This window comes from Malaclemys terrapin, chromosome 2 (assembly GCF_027887155.1).
Source record: "Malaclemys terrapin pileata isolate rMalTer1 chromosome 2, rMalTer1.hap1, whole genome shotgun sequence".
Lineage (NCBI taxonomy): Eukaryota > Metazoa > Chordata > Testudines > Emydidae > Malaclemys > Malaclemys terrapin.
Window position 1 is genome coordinate 234,808,693 of NC_071506.1, and position 22,382 is coordinate 234,831,074.

A 22,382-nucleotide genomic window follows, 5' to 3' on the forward strand; every position below is an offset into this window, starting at 1 on the left:
GCAGCTCTAATTTGGGCTGGTATAGGATTGAGCCTGTGGAGAATAAGGGACCACAAATATAGCTTAAAGCCGTGTGTCCCCATGCCCCTTCTAACACCGTGGTTTTACAGGTTGGCTATATCAAAAATTCCATCTCTTTGCATTTAGAGAGCAGCCAAGTTTGAAATCTGCAAAGCTGAAAAATACACACCTGTGGAGTCCTTGGTTACATAGTTCTAGATTTTTCAAGTGTATTTTTTTCTTTAAAAATAAAAGAATTTAAAGTAAAAAATCTTAAACTGAAAAAAGTGAAGGTTCGCCATGCAATGGTAACTTTCTCCATAATGATATTTTTATTACTACTCAGACCATTAAACCTTTATAATATATATGTGATATGACTAAACAAATGTTACTAGGATTTCCTTAACATTTTTCTTTCCTCATTTTTTAGCATTTAAATATATAGGAAAGATAGCATTAAGGCAATATTGCTGACATTGAAATGAAGGGCAATTTTGCTATTAGCTTCAGTGGTATAGGATTTGGGCCCATTACGATTTCTCTTACCATGATAATGGGTCAGATTCTGATACATTTACACTCATTGAGTAGTATCTTACTTTAGAAGTAATCCCATTGATGACACTGTTTGAGTTAGACTATTGGTGTTTTTACAGTAATTTTTGATATGACAGAAAGGAGCTGAATGAAAATTTATATCCCCATGTTCTTTACTACAAATAGTACACTCCATGAGCCAAATCCTATAGTCCTTACCTAGGCAAAACTCACAGTGAAGTTAGTTTTGCTTGAACAAAGATTGCAAGAGCTGGCTTCTGACTGGAACCAAAAGCCTAAGCCTTAGAGTAACCGGAAGACTGATGGATAGAATAACACTTTTATGAGTAAAAATATGTTAATAGCCTAGGCACAAGATTGGATATGTAACTGCATATTAGTAGCCTGTTCCTGTGGAAAGTGATTAATTTCTTTTGAGCCCTTTTCTCCTGTCTATATTTGAGGGATTGTTGAAATGCTTTCAGATCTAAAGCTACATAGAGAACTTCAGCACTACAAAACAATAGAGATCAGTAGCCTGCCTCCTTAGTTTATACACATTACTCACTCCTGTCCTTCCTCTTGGCTAAATCTGTTCTTTCACTAGATGTTGAGCTTTAGCTACCTCTTGTCCCCTTTTCTTTATTAAAACTATTTAAATTCTGGCTGAGTAAGCTCCAGTAACTCACTGACCGTTTCTGTAGGCAGAAGAGGGAATTTCCTTAAGGTTTTAGAAGACCCAGTCACGTGAATAGACATGCACAGTGATTTTAGGAGACACAGACATAGCTCGGTGCATAGCCCTGAAACCATCTCTACCTGGCAGTATATTTTAGGATTTGTCTTTCCTTGTCTTGTGTAACACCAGTTGTTTACAGAATGTAGTATCCTCATTTAAAATACTTTAAAAGACTATCACAGCAATATTCTCATACCCCTATCAGAATAGCAGTAGTACACTAAAAATCTATATTTCTAGAATAATCCCACATAGATGGTATTACTGTATTGTTAATGTAGTGCCACTGATTGACCAGGTCATATCTGGAAGCTGTAGGCGGACACAATTAAAAAAATGATAAAATGGAGAGGGGATCACTGCATGTTACAAAAAACATATTAAAAATTATAAAAATTAATGAGAGTTTGTGTTTTCTCATTTTGTATCATGGTTTAGAGAAAAGAATGAAGGAAAGTTTTCCATACAGACCTACAGTATTGCTTCACAATGTGGATAATTGAATTCATGATCAAAATAATGCCTATTTGGCTAAAATGTCTAAATTAATAATACAATACAAAGAGTGTATGAGCCAATAGAAAGTTTACTGGAAAAGGGATATCCTTAAGTTTCACTGGCATGCCAGCTCTGATCCCTGTCTCAGGGAGCAGTGCTGTTTCCTGGAGTCAGAGCCAGCAAACACAGGGGCCCAAATTCTGCACTCAGTCACATCTGTGAAACCCCACTGCCCACCTGGGAAGGGCATCTGTGTTTTATATACCAAGACATATTTATATATTACATATGTGTATGGACTAATACATGAAAGAGGTCATGTGAGTCAATATGGGTCTGATAAAATACCTATTGAACTCAGTGGAAAGACTTCCATTGACTTTAATGAGGCTGGATCATGCCCTATATGACTTTTTTAAGTCGCATATGTAAAACCTATACTATTCATAGTAGTAGCATAGAGTGTATATATATTTATTCCACTTGAGTGCTCTCAGTAGGGTTGTATGGCTGTAGCTAAGGGCAGAGGGAAATCCAAGGATCTTTCCTCCACACCTTTCATTTACAGATGTTCCAAGAGCACAGTCGTCTTTCACATATGTAGCTTATAGGAATAGATATTTGCTAGGTTAAGGCCCAAATATAATAAGCCTGCAAGGCCTGTAAGGCAATAACATAGCTAAACAAGGCATAAGGCCCAAAAGCCTTAGCATAAGCAGCTAATCAGGAGTAACCCTAGAGCAAAAGATAGAATGTTGTAATGATTAAATTGCTGACAAGTAACCACAAGATACTAGTTTATACCAGCTTGGATATTTTAAGTTAGGAATATCAGCAGATGTCTGATCACTAGAGTGCCATGGTAACTAATTGACACATATGCTAATAAGCTTGAGGTAAAAGGCCTAGTAACTTCTGGGAGAAAGGCACCCCAACATTACTAGGGAAACTACAAATAAGGAAAAGAGGTTGAAACTCCTAGTGAATATGCATTAGACATAGTGGCATCCGTGTAACACATTATAAAAGTAAAAGCTGTATCCCAGCTGGTGTGCCTGGGGAGATGTAACTCTTGGGAGAAGTGAGGATGACACCCACTGGTGGTGGTGATGAGGAGGAGGATGAGTAGTACTTTGGGTCCTTTTGCAAGGGATGGCGTGAGTATATGGATGCTCAGACGCACATTCTGTATTATCTCTATCTACCTAGCTGGGTTGGAGTGTTTGTGTCTTTACTACTTGTGTGAATAAAACCATTGCAAATTCAGAAGGTTTTTCCTAAGTGTGAGTATTGCACATTGGGATCTCCAGTTGTACAATCATTCTAATAATACATGGCCTGATCTTGGGACAAGAGCCTACCAAACCTCAGAGAATTAGTTGGGAACTCTTAAGTAATCAATATTAATACAGATTACACTGGTCTACAATTTTTGAGAAGTTGTTTGCTTCAGAGATAAAATGTGCTATTTATTATGTATTTTGATGTGCTGAATTCAAATATGACAATTAAAACAACTGATTGGCTACTGTTTCTAAGATATTTAAGTTTTTACATTTTATGTCTATGTATATTGTGTAGATAGTAGAGTAAACTTAGGTCTTTTCATGTGTTTATGGTTGCTTTACATGATAATATTTCACCTGTCCTGTTTATGTAACACTTTAAAAATCAGCAAAAGGGTTATATAAATAAAATTTATTATGAAACAAAAGGCAAAAAACTATTATGTACATAGTTTAGTCCTATTCAGTGTCTACTTGGCGCTTCTTGGCTTGTCTCCTGTATTCATTAAATGGAGCATCTCTTGTCACTGTCCAGCAATAGTCTGCAAGCATTGATGGGCTCCATTTGCCCTGATAGTGTTTCTCCATTGTTGCAATGTCCTGGTGAAATCGCTTGCCGTGCTCGTCGCTCACTGCTCCGCAGTTCAGTGGAAAAAAATCTAGATGAAAGTGCAAAAAATGTATCTTTAGTGACATGTTGCAACCAAGGTTTTTATATGCCTTGAGGAGGTTTTCCACCAACAACCTGTAGTTGTCTGCCTTGTTGTTTCCGAGAAAATTTATTGCCACTAACTGGAAGGCTTTCCATGCCGTCTTTTCCTTGCCACGCAGTGCATGGTCAAATGCATCATCTCGAAGAAGTTCACGAATCTGAGGACCAACAAAGACACCTTCCTTTATCTTAGCTTCACTTAACCTTGGAAATTTTCCACGGAGGTACTTGAAAGCTGCTTGTGTTTTGTCAATGGCCTTGACAAAGTTCTTCATCAGACCCAGCTTGATGTGTAAGGGCGGTAACAAAATCTTCCTTAATTCAACAAGTGGTGGATGCTGAACACTTTTCCTCCCAGGCTCCAATGACTGTCGGAGTGGCCAATCTTTCTTGATGTAGTGGGAATCTCTTGCACGACTATCCCATTCACAGAGAAAACAGCAGTACTTTGTGTATCCAATCTGCAGATCAAGCAAGAGAGCAACAACCTTCAAATCGCCACAAAGCTGCCACTGATGTTGGTCATAGTTTATGCACCTCAAAAGTTGTTTCATGTTGTCATAGGTTTCCTTCATATGGACTGCATGACCAACTGGAATTGATGGCAAATTGATTGCCATTATGCAGTAAAACCGCTTTAAGACTCGTCTTCGATGAATCAATGAACAGTCTCCACTCATCTGGATCATGAACGATGTTGAGGGCTGCCATCACACAATCGATGTTGTTGCAGGCTACAAGATCACCTTCCATGAAGAAGAATGGGACAAGATCCTTTTGACGGTCATGGAACATGGAAACCCTAACATCACCTGCCAGGAGAATCCACTGCTGTAGTCTGGAGCCCAACAGCTCTGCCATAGTCTTGGGTAATTCCAAATCCCTGACAAAGTCATTCAGTTCACCTTCTTTTATGAGGTGTGGTTCAGAGGAGGAGGATGGGAGAAAATGTGGGTCCTGTGACATTGATGGTTCAGGACCAGAAGTTTCATCCTCTTCCTCGTCTGACTCAAGTGAGAATGATTCTGGTGCATCAGGAACTGGCAGTCCTTCTCCGTGGGATAATAGGCATTTAGCTGATGGAATGTTTGGATAATGCACAGTCCACTTTTTCTTCTTTGACACACCTGTCCCAACTGGAGGCACCATGCAGAAGTAACAATTGCTGGTAGGATCTGTTGGCTCTCTCCAAATCATTGGCACTGCAAAAGGCATAGATTTCCTTTTCCTGTTCAACCACTGGCGAAGATTTGTTGCACAAGTGTTGCAGCATATGTGTGGGGCCCACCTCTTGTCCTGATCTCCAATTTTGCAGCCAAAATAAAGGTGATAGGCTTTCTTAACCATAGTGGTTATACTGCGCTTTTGTGATGCAAAAGCCACTTCACCACAAACATAGCAGAAGTTATCTACACTGTTCACACAAGTACGAGGCATCTCTGCTCACTTTGGCTAAACAGAAATGTGTCCCTTTGCAAAATCAAACACTGACAAATAAGAGAGCACGACACTGTATGATTTCTAGAGCTGATATAGGGCAATTTGTTCAGCAGAGTGATGTAAGCTTCGTTATGATTGCATCATCCATGACTTCTAGGAATAACATGATGCAATTCATATAATGTATGACGCAATACCAGCTTCAGATTGCATCGTTCATTGTTTTGCATAAAAAGCAAGTACTGTCCAAACCCAGTCATAGATTTATTCATAGATCCAGTCAAAGATGTATTTTAGTCATTTCTGGTTGAAATTGAGATCCCTTCCCTTTATAACTCACTTATCCTCCGCCATTCCCAAGTCAAGGGTCATATATACTGACCCAATAGCATATCTTGAAAACTAGAGCCAATCAACAATTTTAAGCATCATTTTCGTTCTCAGTGACCCAGAATTAGTAAAGTTTGACTACATTTATTTCAGAAGCATTTTGGCTGAAGAGCAGTGTTATATACGGCCATATAAGAGACTCCCAGAACGCCATAATAAAGGAGGAACAGTGTACTGCAGGAATTAGAAGTTCAGATATGAGTGACTGTGTGCTTGTTATTAGTAACAAAGTAGTGACTTCCCACAGCATACGCAATGGTGCTCTTAGGACTCCTCTGCTGTTCTCAATCAGACCTAGGTTTCTGCAGTTCTAGGCTTACCTATGAATTGGGTCATCCACATCTCTGATCTATGGAGCTCTGTATCAAATTCAGGTAGCCTTCAGCCAGCATGAGTTTTAGCATAGTAAAGATTTTATTGTTCTGTTTTTCTAAAATAAGGATCTCACTGTGTTCCCTGAGTGATATTGAGAACAATAAGCATCTGGTTCTGCTTCTTCTCAAAATTTCATCTTTTCAGGTATATTTTGTTTATTGTGAACGAAAATTGACCTTTTAAATTTGCATTGGTAACTCCCTGGAGTTACTCTACTCTCCAAACTATCCTTGGAAAAGATTTAATGTTTCAACAGCCCTTTCTCATTTAACTCCAATGTAAACATTTTAATTGACCAAGAAGCTAATGAAAATGTTAAGGAACTTGATTACCACTAATAAAAGTAGTTTCCAGTCAGGGGTTCAGGTACAACCCTTGCTATTGTAATGACCATATGCAAGAGATAAAGGTTGTTGAGGTCATAAATTACTTTTTATAATGCTAAAGCTGGCATACCTTTTGTTTTGTGTATATGGGATGTGCATTGAGAGATCCAGTTTTAACTTTCCTATAATGTACTTGTCAAAGAAGAGCACTTAGTTCAGTGCAGAGTGCTTTTTAGAAGGATTACTGCAGGACTGGACAGCTCTTCTGCTCAGAGTTACACCTACTAACTCTGCTTTTTAAGTGAAGCACTACTACGTTAGATTTACATTTGGACGAAACACATATTTTCCCTGCTCCCTGAACATATCCATTATGGAAAAATCCTGTAGAGTGACTTTTCTATAGTTCCTCTAGAATTCAATGATAAAGAATTGTGTCTGATAGGTAAAAATTCTGTAGAAAGGATTTAATTCTAAAGGTTTTAAAAAATAATTTTCCATAAAACACTACTGGTTTAATCTGTATTAATCTGTAGAATAATTAACTCTAGTAATTTTTAAGGAAAAATATCATAAAAGTTTTTGCAATATGTTCGAGGTTTGTCCAAAACATATACAAAAATAGAATCTACCCCTACTTAATATTTTAAATACATATGTAGGTAATGTCCCACACTCCCTTACATGTGCTCATATGTGCTCAGTTCATCTGTGCACTGAAACAGAAATCAGTTCATGGACTGAGTGTGTGCTTTACACCACCATTGCACCTTCTCTATCTTGGGTCAATGAGGCTTAGGACATCACTCTATCTAGGCTATAGCAGCCTACAGGCTGCCCTAACTCATGCTTGACTGTCTGTGGTGCCAAGGATGAGTTGCAACAACCATCTGCCATTTCCTTATGCTCCTTGGAAAGCCCCCAACATGTCCTCTGTGTGGGGGATATAGATCCCCTACTTTGAGGGAATTCCCCGGGGGCCTGATCTGCTAATTGGCTTTGCAGGCATAAAGGAGTTATAGCACACTGATAAACAGGTCTTGTATTTTCATGTTTCCTGATCTTCCAACTCCATATTGTCTGAAGTGGTGGCATGTGCCCACTAGCCATTGAATCCTTAATTTCTCTGAGTGGCATTTATAGTTTTAGCTGCACAGGTCTCATAAGGCCAAATCATGCAGTCCTTACCTTCTGTGGGTATTTTGCTGAAGGGGGATTTGGTTAAATCCCCATGCATCAGGTTTTTGAAAATGTAGGGGTGAATCTAGCCCTGATCCTGAAAGTATTGTTTGTATTAGTTCCCATGCATACATACCCTCAGCTCTCTGCATCCACCTTTCAGGCCCCAACAGTGTCCTGCCTTCTCCCACTATCCAGGCCCATTCTGAGGTTTGGAAACATAGTTCCACGATACCCTTCTATGTGCTTTCCAGTCCATGGCCCCTTCTCCATATAGCTTCCCAATTTTTCCATCTCAGTACATTTTCCCCTAATCTCTACCCCACCAACATATGAGACTCAGCTTACCAGCTGATGCGAGAAGACAGTTTATAGTAATGAATATTTATAATTACAAGCATTGCTCTGTATACACTTTAAAATGAGTCATCATACATTTAAACTCTCAAAAATTCTGAAAGGCACTTTTCTTCAACAAGGCCAACAAAAGAGAACAGATGTGCAATGTGTAGGCCAAGCCATTCAGGAGCAACAATGAGAACAACAAACATTAGCATAATTTTTTAAAAGGACATGTAGGTGATGTTTCAAAATGCCCCAACTTTAAAACTTTTGTTTTTACCAAATTTCCAGTGAAATTTTACCCTAATATGAGATGTAATATGCAAAATCCCAGGAAGACCAGTTTCCTTTGGGGGAAGTTGAGGGTGAGATTGGGTTTAAAAATCAGGCTTATAATGGAGAGCTACAGAAGCATCAACTTTAAGCACAGACTTGCACTCAAAAATAAAGTGAAAGTCAATTTTGGAAGAATGAGGGGAAGTAATGGATTCAAATCTGATTAATCATCATCATTCATTGGAATGTATCCAGTGTTAGACAGCTTTATTACCAGCTTATGCAGAAGCAACTTTACAGACTTCTTAAGTCTTTGCTCTTGAGACATAGAAAGATCAATTGAAAGTGTTTAGTGACCTGACTTTAGCAGCCTATTTAGAGGTAGAGGTAGATATAAAATATTAGGTTATCTCCTTCCCCCACCCCGTTCATATTTTTTGAGACATGACTCAAAAGATGGCTGAAGTGCCAATTTTCCAGATCAGGCCTTTATCTCTCGAACAAACCAGTTGGAATATAAACAGGATGGAATAGTTGTTGGCTATTTGGAGAGTTTTTCAGTCAATTCTTTCAAATCTTTAGTTATGACAGGGTCAGCTTATACAGATTTATCAGGTTAACAGAAGTAGTTTATTTGAACAAGAAAGGAGAGGCCAAGTTCTGTTTCCTTTCAAATGCAGCTCCTAAAAATTCTATTTTCAACAGATCAGAACAACTGATTTGTTAATATTGCATGTTCCAGGAAAAGAAAATTCTATAGCAGGTACAAGTTTGGTAAGGTATGTCTACACTGCAATAAAACACCTATGGCTGGCCTCTGTCAGCTGACTCAGGCCAGCTGCAGATGTTTTATTGCAGTGTAGACAAACCCTTAGAGAAACTGACAAATGAGTGGACTTTTCAGTGCAGATGTGTTCACAGTCAAATATCACAAAGATTTTTCTAGACATTCTGAAGCAAAAGCATGGAAGAGGGATCCCTAGTACATGGAAAAGGATTCCTCTGGTTCCAAAACTATTGCCGAATTGGCTAGGAAGTGCCTTCAAACAGATCTATTGATTGTTCCTTTGTGGTCACCTCATCATGGTTTCAGCCCTCGAATCACAAATTGATAGATTTTGGTGTTGCATTGGGAAACATATCTCAAGTGGAGCTAAAAATACTGAAAACAACTTTCATTTAATAACATCCTCATTTCTTTATTTTAAAAGAAAATGTGAAAGGTGCAGAAAGAATAATGTACTCATCATAGGTAAGGGCAAGGCAAACCTCTCCATATTGCCTTATCAGTATGCCTCAAACTTGTTCTAAAAGGATTAACTACAGAGGTGAAGCTGTACGTCTCTCTCCTGACAATTATAGAAGATTAGGGTTGGAAGGGACCTCAGGAGGTCATCTAGTCCAACCCCCTGCTCAAAGCAGGACCAACACCAACTAAATCATCCCAGCCAGGGCTTCGTCAAGCCTGACCTTAAAAACCTCTAAGGAAGGAGATTTCACCACCTCCCTAGGTAACCCATTCCAGTGCTCCACCACCCTCCTAGTGAAAAAGTTTTTCCTAATATCCAACCTAAACCTCCCCCACTGCAACTCCTTGTTCTATCATCTGGTACCACTGAGAACAATCTAGATCAGGGGTCTCAAACATGCGGCCCGCGGAGTTATTTTCTGCGGCTCGTGAGATCCTCGCGGCCCCTCACCCTCCCCCAGCATTTACCTAGAGCGGACCCGGCCCGACGTGCACCGGGAAGCAGCCGGAACCTGGGGAACGAGGGGCACAGGGGTGTGTGTGGCTGTTGCTTCAGGCATCACCCCCAGCAGCTCCCATTGGCCATGGTTCCCTGTTCCCGGCCAATGGGAGCTGCTGGGGGCGGTGCCTGAAGCAACAGCCACACACACCCCTGCGCCCCTCCTTCCCTAGGTTCTGGTCACTTCCCGGAGCGGCGCGGGGGGAGGGCAGGCAGGCAAACAGGGAGCCTGCCCTGCCCCTGATGCGCGTTGGGCCAGAGCACGCCCCCCGAGCCCCTCCTGCAGCCAAACCCCCTGCCCTGAACCCCCTGCTGCACCCCGCACTGCTCCTGCACTCTGACCCACTGCCCTGAGCCCCCTGCTGCACTCCTCCTGCACCCCAACCCCCTGCCCTGAGCCCCCTGCTGCACCCTGCAACCTGACCCCCTGCCCTGAGCCCCCTGCCGCACCCTGCACCCCGACCCACTGCTCTGAGCCCCCTGCTGCACCCCTCCTGCACCCGACCCCCTGCCCTGAACCCCCTGCTGCACCCTGCACCCCGACCCCCTGCCCTGAACTTCCACCGCACCCCGCGCCCCTCCTGCACCCCAACCCCCTGCCCTGACCCCCTGCCGCACCCCTCACCCCCCTGCACCCCACACCCCCCAACTCCTTGCCCTGAGCCCCTGCCACACCCCACACCCCTCCTGCGCCTCCTGGGGGCAAGGAGGGGGCAGAGTTTGGGTGGGGATTTCAGGGAAGGGGTTGGAAGAGGCGGGACATGAGCGGGGTCTCATGAAAGCGGGGGAGTGAGGGTGGGACCGAGAGCGGTGGGGGGTAGGTGTCAGTAAATGCGGCCCTCGGGCCAATGTACTAGTCCTCATGTGGCCCTCATGGTCATTTGAGTTTGAGACCCCTGGTCTAGATCCATCCTCTTTGGAACCCCCTTTCAGGTAGTTGAAAGAAGCTATCAAATCCCCCCTCATTCTTCTCTTCTGCAAACTAAACAATCCCAGTTCCCTCAGCTTCTCCTCATAAGTCATTTGCTCCAGCCCCCTAATCATTTTTGTTGCCCTCCACTGGACTCTTTCCAATTTTTCCACATCCTTCTTGTAATGTGAGGCCGAAAACTGGACACAGTACTCCAGATGAGGCCTCACCAATGCTAAATAGAGGGGAATGATCAAACCTCCTAATGACTTAGCATAAAATATCTTTCTGAAAGGTTTTATTGTACATCTTCAGATGCTGAGAGATATAATAATTAGTCTTGAAGGCTAGTGGGTAGTATGGAGCATTTTTGTCAAACAAATAGCAAATCTTTGCTACCCAGGTCCCAACTGCAAACAAGCAATATCATTATTACCCATTAATTAGGAAATGGGAGAGTACTATGCATTTATGAAAAAATTAATAATTTCTCTGACTTATAATGACTCATTTCATGATTTTCCATCTAAAAAGTGTTAGTTTTAAATTTTCTATTTTTTCTATGTATTCCTGGATATAGGGATGATCACACTCACAATTGCGTTTGTTTCTACATTAATCACTACAGATAGTTTCAAATAAAGCAAGTTTTCAAGGACATATTGCTCAGGTATGCCAAATTCTGAGAACAGATTAAAAAGAATTTCTAAGGACTTTGGTTATTTCTTAGATTTACGTTAACAATGTTTTACAAACATCACTGGAATACCCAGGTTTAGACAGTTTTTTAGTAACTTCTGTCAGTTAATGGTAAGTGAAGAGAGTCTATGGACCTCAGAGTGTTTAATATTTAATGTTGATTAGTGGATTAGTACTTGCAAGCATTCAGCATAAAGCAAAGCCTCTTTGAAATATAATGAAACTTAAAAATGGCTAAAAAATTATCGACAGACATCCAATCAAACTCACAGTTATTCTATCATAGCCATCAACGCTAAGCTTTTGACATATCAATCAATGTGATACTATGAAAGACTGATTAAAGCTTATCATATCATAATTCATTTTTTGACACATGAAACAAATTCTGGACAGATTAATTGAAAAAGGCTGTGTTACTATCTTGAATATTCAGCTCCCAAACAGTGTTCAATATTCTTTTGTAATTAATTAATAAAATGATGAACATTCTGCATGACAGTTTGCACCTGTACCTTATAAGGAATGAAAATAAAATATCCATACAAACTCGAATAACATTTTGAGCTTGTTAGCGTTTCCATGAGTACTAAAGATAAATAAGCTGAAAATGACAAGGCAAACCTGTTCTTTCACTTGCAGCTTCCACATGCCATAGAATATAGGATTGCTTCAGAAAAGACTCTGAAACAATCCATTGGACTACACAGGGGCTTTGTGTTTGCAAATTCAGGGCCCTAATTTTGCAGTTAGTCTATGTCTGAGGGGAAACTGGGTAAAGAATCCTCTTTCTTCTCTTCACTCTTGAAAGTATTTGAAGTAATTCATGAATCAAACCCCCACATTTTTATTATTTAAATAGCAAAAGTCCCAGCTAGAGCAAGTACTGTATTTGCTTATATTATGGAAAACAATTTTAATTAGTTCATTTTTAGAAGCATTTGCTACAAGGAAATAGAGCTAGGTACTTTTATTGGCTATTAAAAGTTAAATAATTCCTTTTTACAACTTTTACCCCAAAGATAGTGAATGGTTTAAGACAGATGTTGGAAATAATCTCGTGGTTTGTTTGCCATCTTTCCCAGATAAACTGTACATTTAATTCTTCATCTAAATAGCTGGATGATTTACAATTCTCTTCGTTAATGCCTCTATCGTTCTCTTCATAGCAATTAATGCACCTTTCCAGGGGTCTATTTTAATTAGTATGAGAACAAGAAAAAGCAAAATTAGCTTGTAAAATAACGCTCCTTTTTTCTGTTTTTTATTCCCACCTCGGTTTTCGAATAATAAAGGCAGATCGGAAGGTGGTACGATGACCTAATTTTGGCAGCTGGCCCAGCAGAGGGAGAAAATGTTCTCTCGGCTCCACCCCAAACAAGGCACAGGCATTGGTCACTTTCGTCAAGTGCCCTCTCCTTCCAAGTTACTCTCGGGACGTGCTGCCTCAGGTATCCTGAATAACAGGTAAGTCACTTTCCCTTTCTGCTGCAGAATATCGGACAGAGAAGACCGGGGCGCGCTCTGCGATGTGAGGGGGTCCAGCAGGCGCCGGCGGGGAGCCCGGGGGCTGGGGGGTTGGGTGCGGGGCGCGGGCTGATGGCTTTTCCCCACGCACGCCGGAGGCGGTCGGGCAGGCTGGGAGGCGAGGAGCGGCACCCGAGCAGCAGCTTGGCCACGAGCGAGCTCGGCGGCGAGCTGCGATGGTGCTGAACGCGGGGAGGCCCCTGCCCGTCCTGCGCTGGTAGGTTGAGGGGAGCCTGTGGCCCGGCTGCAACCCCCTCACTCCAGCGGCCCGAGGAGTGACGCTCCGGGGTGGGTCAGGAGATGCAGCCCGGCCCCGTGTAGTGCCCCCTGCTTGGGGGAGGGGGAGTCCTCGGGCGCCTGCGAGCGGCGCCCCGCGGGGAGGCTGGAGGCTGCCGCGAGCTTTACTCGCCCGCCGGGCTCCTGTCCCTCTGCAGGGCTGGGGGAGGGGGCGGGCGCCGCCGCTGCATTGCGGCTGCAGCCGGTGACTCTGGGGGAAGGAGGCGGGGGACCGGCGAGAGGCGATGCCTGCGGGGCGCCCGGACCCCGCTGAGGGGACTGGCCGAGTTTTTGCCCTGCCTCCCCCCCCCGCTCCCCGAGCTAAGGAGCGGACGCTACTGCCCAATGTTAGTGCTGGGGACTAGCCCGGCCCGGGCGGAGGCGCGGTGAGTACAGCGCCCGGTGCTGGCGGGCCAGAGCTGCCGCAGGTTGGGGGGGCAGGTGCCTGCTGCCACGCAGGGAGGGGGAGCAGCGTTGGACACCCGTAAAGCTGCTGGCGGGGGGGCTCTTGAAGGGATCCTTGGCTAGTGGTGAGCGCAGGAGACTGGGAGTCGGCACCTGGGGGCTAGTCCCAGCTCTGCCACTTTCACTGGGTGACCTTGGGCATGTCACTTACCGCCCCCTTGCTCAGTGTCCCCAGATTGTTAAGTAGGAGCAACAGAGGGTCCTGTGGCACCTTTAAGACTAACAGAAGTATTGGGAGCATAAGCTTTCCTGGGTAAGAACCTCACTTCTTCAGATGTTTACTTCGTTTGAAAGCACTTTGTGTAGCCATTTTCACTTTTTGTATTGGTATGAAAACATCCCTTCGCAATATAGTTGGAGGAGTTCACACACTTCCTTACACTATGAAAAAGTATCTTTACTTGTTGCCAAAGTAGCAAAGATGAAGCTGAAATGGGAGCAGACAAGCATCTTCACAGAATGGAAGTGGAACAAGCTATAGGCCAAAGCACGTTTGATTGTGTTGCTGTATAGCCCTTCTAAATATCAGCAGGGAGCAGGAAAAATGGTTTTAATTTTTTTAAAGAAATTTTGCATTGTAATGGCATTTTCGCTAGTATTCAGTTAAAAAACTTCAAGTTAACAGTGTCACCTTTTGGGTTCTGTAAGAATTCAGTCAAATTTCAAATGAAATTTTGTAGATTGAGATTTATGGAAACTGATGAAACTGGCTTTCTTCAATTTTTAATACTATTAAATGAAACGCAGAACTAGAAATTATAGCTTTTTTTTTTTTTTTTAAAGAAGTGAGGGTTGTGGTTCTGACGTAAGCAAGGTTATCTTGAGTTAAAATTATTTCCTTTTGTTTTATTCTTGGGTTTAGTTTAGAAGGCCAGAGAAAAGAGTTTCAGAGTAACAGCCGTGTTAGTCTGTATCCGCAAAAAGAAGAACAGGAGTACTTGTGGCACCTTAGAGACTAACAAATTTATTAGAGCATAAGCTTTCGTGGACTACAGCCCACTTCTTCGGATGCATATGCTTATGCTCTAATAAATTTGTTAGTCTCTAAGGTGCCACAAGTACTCCTGTTCTTCTTTTTTTAGAGAAAAGAGTATGATACGAGTACACTGTAGAGAGTTTAAGAGCAGACTTTGAGTCGGAGTAATAATTTGTGTCTGAGTCACAATCTGAAAGTCACTTTACTAAGCTTTTATGTTTCATTTGACCAGTATTTATGTATTGATCAGGTCATTCTTCAGCTTTATCTATAAATGCACTGTTAACTCCTAAGACATTTTCCTGTCACTTTAATTATTTGCTTGTTCAGTCTGAGTGCAGGGAGATATCATTTGCCATTCTGTAATTTAATTTTTTTTCCTCAACTGTAACATCTTGAGAGTAAAATGGCCGCATTCCAAAGATGGCCTGTAGGAGATGAGTTTCCAAAGTAGTGAACGCTCTGATTCCTGTTGTTAATGTGGTGTAAGTTGGTGATAGCACATGATTTATTAGGCAAAGGTTGTCAACCATTATTTATCCCAATGATCTTGCTGTTGGTCTCATTTTGGCAGCATGGGGCAATGGCATGGAGGGATGATCATCGCCAGTCAGATACTCACCATTGGTGATTTAGTCATAGAGGAAGAGGACTGTGTGCTGTACTGAGAGTTATCTAGCTGAGTCTGCTGCTGCTTTGTTGGCTCAGCTTGCCTCCAGTTGGGTATCTGTTGAAGCATGATTCTAGGTAGAGTTATAGCCACATTTTTTGCTCCTTATCTAAGGTGTAGGAGATGCCTAGTCCTGAAGATACATTTTTCAGTGAAAAACCCTGTTTTTTTTAACAATTCCTGACCAGTTCTAACCAGAATGGGAACATGTGTTACTTGCTTATTAAGTGGATACTCTCAAATGAGTCTATTTGGTGAAAACAAAACTGTTTGCAAAAGTGTCCATTTTGATGAATCTCCCAACTTGAAAACTTACTGGAGAATAGTTTTTTTGTTTTTTTTTTTAAATGTTTGAAAAGTGTTTTGACATTATTTAAATGAAAAGTTTTGTTGTTTTTAACTTGAAAAATCTTCATTTTGAAACTTTAGTTAAGTCAGACTAACAAGGTAAAAGGCTGAAATGGAGATGAAAAATTTTGAGATTATCAAAATGTTTTGGTTGACCCAAACTTTTGTTTTTATTTTTCCAGATTTTTGGTTTATGAAATCTTTTGAGACTTTGACACTTGTCCTGATTCAAAACAAATGAAATTTTTGATACATTGAAAATTTTCATGGGACAGGAATACTCTTTCCTGCCCAGTTCTAACTCTGGTAATATAGAGGTCACCCTGCTACTCACATGACTTCAAACTTTGGGTTAAGTCAGGCCTAGTATTAAAGATATCAAGGCCTCTTGATCTAGCTGATTGACTTGTACATGAAATTATGCATCTGTTATGTTAAGGCAGGGAATTATGACCTCTGTTGCAACCATCACATTATCCCAGGTGGCTTCTAAGTCAACTTAGTAAGAGGCACAATGCAGGGCCGGTGCAAGGACATTTAGCTCCCTAGGCGAAACTTCCACCTTGTGGCCCCCCCCCCAGCCCTGTGGCAGCTTCCCCTCCCCTGCCCTGAGGCGCCCACCCTGGGGAGCTGTGCGGCAGCTCCCCACCCCAACTCACCTCTGCTCTGCCTCCTCCCCGAGCATGCTGCCCCAGCTCTAATTTTCCTCCCCTCCCAGGCTTGTGGCACCAAACAGCTCATTGGCACTGCAAGCCTGGGAGGCGGGAGAAGTGGAGCGGCAACTGCACGCTCGGGGAGGGAGCATAGGAACGATGTAAAAAAAAAAAGTGGGGGCACTGCTTTTTGGCACCCCCAAATCTTGGTGCCCTAGGCAACCGCCTAGTTTGCCGAAATGGTAGCACCGGCCCTGGCACAATGTAGTTCTAGTACTGGCAGGGACACCGCCATCTTTTACTCGGCCATCATTGACAGTGTGGCATCTGGAAATTGTCCCTGCTGCATCCTCTTTGCCTGTTGCTATTGCTCACAGAAGCGTATGACAGGAAGTGGCAGGAAGAAAGCTGAAGCCCTGGTGCTGGAAGATTCTTGGTGAGCATGGTCATATATCATAGTGAATGTATTGTTTTTGCCTTAACCAGTGCTGTGGCATAGAGTTTTCTTAGGCTTCTGCTAATGTAATAAGTATCTGGAGGTTTGGGTACTCTGATTAACCTAGACTACCGCAGCTCAGTTACCACTTCCTGTTTATAACTGTGAGGAGTTGTCGGATTGTTTCATGGTTACAACTGAACTGATCTGGACTAGTCTGTTGCTTCTAAGTGTCAGAGCAGAAGATGAGAAATAACCGATCCTCACGGTTGATTTTTTTTTTCCCCCTTTTTTTTTCGCCCAGTTCTGCTTATAGACCAATAATGAGTCACCTACGAGTTGGACCTATGTCTTTTTGTGGCTAGTTAAGGACAGCGGAGAGACTTTGGGCCCCATTATTGATGGCTATTGTTAACACCATTATACGTGGCAAGCCTTTATGCACATGGTTAGGCCCTTGCTCAAGAACCAGTATTGGGCATTTTTGACATTTGATTATTAATGTCCCTTCTCAAAAATCCCGTTTGTTGGGAATTTTGTTGAGAAAGTGGTATTGGACAGCTCTGGCAACATGAAATCCACAGATGTCTCTGATATCTGTTTGGTTTACATAGGGTTACCATTCGTCCGGATTTACCCGGACATGTCCTCCTTTTTGTGCTAAAAATAGCGTCCGGGGGGAATTTGTAAAGCACTCACAATGTCCGGGATTTCCCCCCTCCCCCGGAGCGGCTGGGAGGGCTGCAGGAAAGTCCCGGGCTGGACTCCGGAGCAGCTGGAGAGGAGCTCCGCCCTGCATTCTGAGCAAGTGTCTCAGCACAAAGTGCAGCCCTCCCCTTTTGCAACTGGGAGCGGTTTCTGCCATGCAGGGTAGCAAAACGGGAGCGAGAGCACTTTGTGCTGATACAAGGGCAGCTCTCCCCTGCAACCTGGTCCGGACCAGGGACCGGGTTTTGTTGTGCAGGGCCAGGGACCGGGTTTTGTTGTGCTGGGGAGCTCAGCCACGTGTCCGGCTCGCACAGAGCCCAACACCCTGTTCTGAGCAGCAGGGTAAGGGGGGGCAGGAGAAGGGGCAGGGAGGTTCTGGAGGGGGCAGTCAAGAAACGGGGGGGGGGGCTTTTTGGGGGGAGTGGAGAAAGTTTTGGGCAGTCAGGGTACAGGTAGGGGGTAGGGTCCTGGTGGGCAGTTGGGGGGGGGTCTTAGGAGGGGGCAGTTAGGGGACAAGGAACAGGGAGTCTTAGGTAGGGGGTGGGGTTCTGGAGGGCAGTTAGGAGCAGGGGTCCCAGGAGGGGGCAGTCAGGGGACAAGGAGCGGGGGGGGGGGTAGGGGGCTGGGAGTTCTGGGGGGGGCTGTCAGGGGGCAGGAGTGGGGAGAGGGATCGGAGCAGTCAGGGGACAGGGAGCAGAGAGGTTTAGATGGGCTGGGAGTTCTGGGGGGGAGCTGTCAGGGGGCAGGAGTGGGGAGAGGGATCGGAGCAGTCAGGGGACAGGGAGCAGAGGGGTTTAGATGGGTTGGGAGTTCTGGGGGGGGCTGTCAGGGGGCAGGAGTGCGGAGAGGGATCGGAGCAGTCAGGGGACAGGGAGCAGAGGGGTTTAGATGGGTTGGGAGTTCTGGGGGGGCTGTCAGGGGGTGGGGAGTGGTTGGATGGGGCGTGGGAGTCCCAGGGGTCTGTCTGGGGGTGGAGGTGTGGATAAAGGTTGGGGCAGTCAGGGGACAAGAGGCAGGGAGGCTTAGATAGTCCTGGGGGGCAGTTAGGGGCAGGGGTCCCAGGAGGGGGTAGTCAGGGGACAAGGAACGGGGGGAGGGTTGGGAGGTCAGGGGGGGTGGGAAGTGGGAGGGGCAGGGGCGGGGCTAGGGCGGGGCTCCTCCCGTCCTCTTTTTTGCTCGCTGAAATATGGTAACCCTAGTTTACAGCGTGGGTAGGGAATTGAGGCCTGGTCTATACAACACAGTTACGTCAACGTAACTGCCTTACGTCGACCTAATAATGAAACGTGTCTACACTACAAGGTCCCTTCCACTGACGTAACTTGCCTGCTATGTTGACGTAATTACTCCATCTCTGCGAGAGGCATAGCACTTCGATGTTAGATCAACGTAGAGGCAGTGTAGACACTGCGTTGCTTATGTCTACCTGTCCTCCAGGAAGCGTCCTACAATACTCTCCTGTGACGGCTCTCGTAAACATTTTCAACTCCACTGCACAGCAGCCAGGTACACAGGAGAGAGTCCTTTCCCAGTTAAAGTACCAGGAATCTTTGCATTTTTTGGCTTGGAAAGCTCGCCTGTCCAGCTTATCATGGTGGCTCCACACTCCAAATGCACTCCAGTCTGGAGTACATAGGAGGTGGTGGATCTTCTTGATCTGTGGGGAGAAGAGGCTGTGCAGCCACAGCTCCGATCCAGCTGTAGAAACTTAGACCTCTATGAGCAGATAGCACCACAGGGTGTGGGGATGAAGGGCTACACCAGGGATGCACAGCAATCAAGGAACTGTAGTGGGCATACCAGAAGACACGGGAGTGAATGGTCACTCTGGTGCAGCACTGCAGACATGCCGCTTCTACAAGGAGCTGCATGTAATACTTGGCAGCGACCCAACTCTGACCCCTAAGAGCAGCGTGGATACCTCTGAGGAGTTGGAGTTCTGGGTCAGCACAGGCAACACTGAAGAGGAGGTCTTGGATCAGGAGGAGGAGAATGGGAGACAGGCGAGTGGAAGATCCATTCTCCCAGAGAGCCAGGAGCTGTTTGTAACCCAAGAACAGTCCAGCCATTTGCAGAACAGCATCATGGCAGAGTGTGGTGCTGGGGAAGGAACCTCTGTTGAGTCTGCAATTTCAAGTAATATTTTGAGGTCTCATGTTCTTGTATTATAATTTTAATTAAAAATAGAAGGTGAGGTAGAGTGACTATCTGCTTCCCAGTCGCCACGCCAGCTAGGCAGAAGGTGCCCCACGAAAAAGACAGTTCATGTATACAAGGATGGCCTGGGAATCTTCCACAGAGATCTCCAGGAAACTTTTGTGGAGGTAGTCTGCAGTCTGTTGCAGAAAGTTTCTGGGGAGGGCTGTCTTATTTCTTCTACTGCAGTAGGATGCTTTCCCATACTACTTCAGTATTAATTCGGCTGGTATCATGATAGTACGAAGCATAAGGACCCAGTCTGCACTTGGACACTTGCAGCATTTGTTCCCTTGCCGCCTCTGTTACCCTCAGGAGAGTGATATCAGGTAGGGTCACCTAGAGGAGACAGTGGTAGCTTTCATTTCAAGTGCTCGGACCGCAAACAGTAGTGCCTGTGCTTTCTTGCTCCCCCCTGCCCATTGTGATCTTTCTGCCCCTTCACCCATGATTTCCAAAACATGGCTGTAATTTGGGTGTCAGTGGTTGACCTTAGTAACTGCAAGCCTTGGGCAATGGCTACCAGCAGCGGCACTGGGGGGGGGAATTTTGTGGTGCCCACTTGCCACTGCAAGCACCCCTGCTCCCAGCACAGTCTCTGCCAAGGCTTACAGTTTGGGAGGGTCAATGCTGGTTCCTGATCTCCAGACAACCTTCATGTTACAAAGGGGAGGTGGTATGGCCCCTTGCCCACCTCTGGTCCTGCCACAGGTTACCCACCCAATGATGCTGAGGGTCCAGCGCCCATGCCCTGGTGTTCTATTCACCACGGCTGGGACAGCAAACTGGTTCAGTGAATACCCTGTGTAAAAGAAAATGTTCTTCCTTAAACTTCCATGAAATAAGGGAAATTATTTTTATATAGCAACTCTGTACTAGACACTGGGTCTATACTGACAATGGTTGCTTTGTGCTTTCCATGGCTTACAGCTGAAAGTGTGGCTTTTAGCTCTTCCTCCACACTGGTGTAGAGGCTCTCACAGATAAGACAAAGGTGAAGGAGAATGTGTGATCTCATGTTTAATGAGATTATGACTGCCTCTGAGACGATACACTGAGCAGAGATCATGGAGGATTTCTCTATGAAAAACTGGGTGTGGACATTGCAAGCAGGAGAGCAGCCCAGGAGAGTGAGCATGGCATGCAGCAGGAGATGATGGGGATTCTGAAGGAACAGACATATTGAGGCATCTGGTTGACCTTCAGGAAAAGAGCCTTGAGGCTAGACTCCCCCCTGCAGAATGGCATTCCAACATCGCCATATTTCCCCTCCGTCTCCCCCTCTCCCAAACGTTCCATGAGGCAAGGTGGGAAAATGCAATATCCCTTCCTCTCAACCCCATGGAAGGGTCCTAAGAATACAAGTTGCACACATGATGTGTGACAGGTAAGGCCACTGTGCTTTTTAAAGACAAGATGAATGTGTTTTTCCCCTCCCAATTGTATTTCATAGACTCATAGACTCATAGACATTAAGGTCAGAAGGGACCATTATGATCATCTGGTCTGACCCCCTGCATGCTGCAGGCCGCAAGACCCTTCCCTGGACTCTACCGTTGAAGTCCCCAATCCTGTGTTTTAGTGACTTCAATCGGCTGAGACCCTCCTGCTAGTGATCCCTGCCCCATGCTGCGGAGGAAGGCGAAAAACCTCCAGAGGCTCAGCCAATCTACCCTGGAGGAAAATTCCTTCCCGACCCCAAATATGGCGATCAGTAATACCCCGAGCATATAGGCAAGAGTCTCTAGCCTGACCCTTGTTGGCCATTATGCTGTTCATGTACCATTGCTTGGTTTTCCTTGGCTACTATGTTTTATCATTAAACCATTCCCTCCATAAACTCATCCAACTTAATCTTAAAACCAGACAGGTCCGTCGCCCCCACCGTTTCCCTCGGAAGGCCGTTCCAATATTTCACCCCTCTGATGGTCAGAAACCTTCGTCTAATTTCAAGCCTAAACTTCCCCCCGGCCAGTTTGTATCCATTCGTTCTCGTGTCCACATTAGTACTAAACTGGAATAATTCCTCTCCCTCCCTTGTATTAACCCCTCTGATATATTTAAACATAGCAATCATATCCCCCCTCAGCCTTCGCTTTGTCAGACTAAACAACCCAAGCTCCTCTAATCTCTTTTCATACGACAGGTTTTCCATTCCTCTGATCATCTTAGTCGCCCTTCTCTGCACCCGTTCCAGTTTGAGTTCATCTTTTTTAAACATGGGAGACCAGAACTGCACACAGTACTCCAAATGAGGTCTCACCAGCGCCTTATACAACGGAAGCAGGACCTCCCTATCTCTACTAGATATACCTCGCCTAATACATCCCAAGACCGCATTGGCTTTTTTCACCGCCACGTCACATTGCCGACTCATAGTCATCCTGCGGTCCACAAGGACCCCTAGGTCCTTCTCCTCTTCCGTTACTTCTAACCAATGCGTCCCCATCTTGTAACTAAAATTGTTATTATTCGTCCCCAAGTGCATCACCTTACACTTTTTACTATTAAATTTCATCCTATTTCTGATACTCCAATTCACAAGCTCATTCAAGTCTCCCTGCAGAGTATCCCTATCCTCCTCCGAGTTTGCAACTCCTCCCACCTTCGTATCATCCGCAAACTTTATCAGCCCACTCTTGCAATCGGTCCCGAGGTCAGTTATAA

The 22,382-nt window shown here is 44.6% G+C and overlaps 1 protein-coding gene across 1 annotated transcript in view; it reads left to right on the forward strand.

Annotated features, from left to right (window-relative positions):
- Positions 1 to 10,619: 10,619 nt before the first annotated feature.
- THSD7A (thrombospondin type 1 domain containing 7A) overlaps positions 10,620 to 22,382 on the forward strand; it is a 539,353-nt gene continuing 527,590 nt past the window's right edge. Inside the window, exon 1 of the mRNA XM_054020318.1 lies at positions 10,620 to 13,204. The gene's annotated coding sequence lies outside the window, so the exon portion shown is untranslated. The remainder of the gene's footprint in view (positions 13,205 to 22,382) is intronic.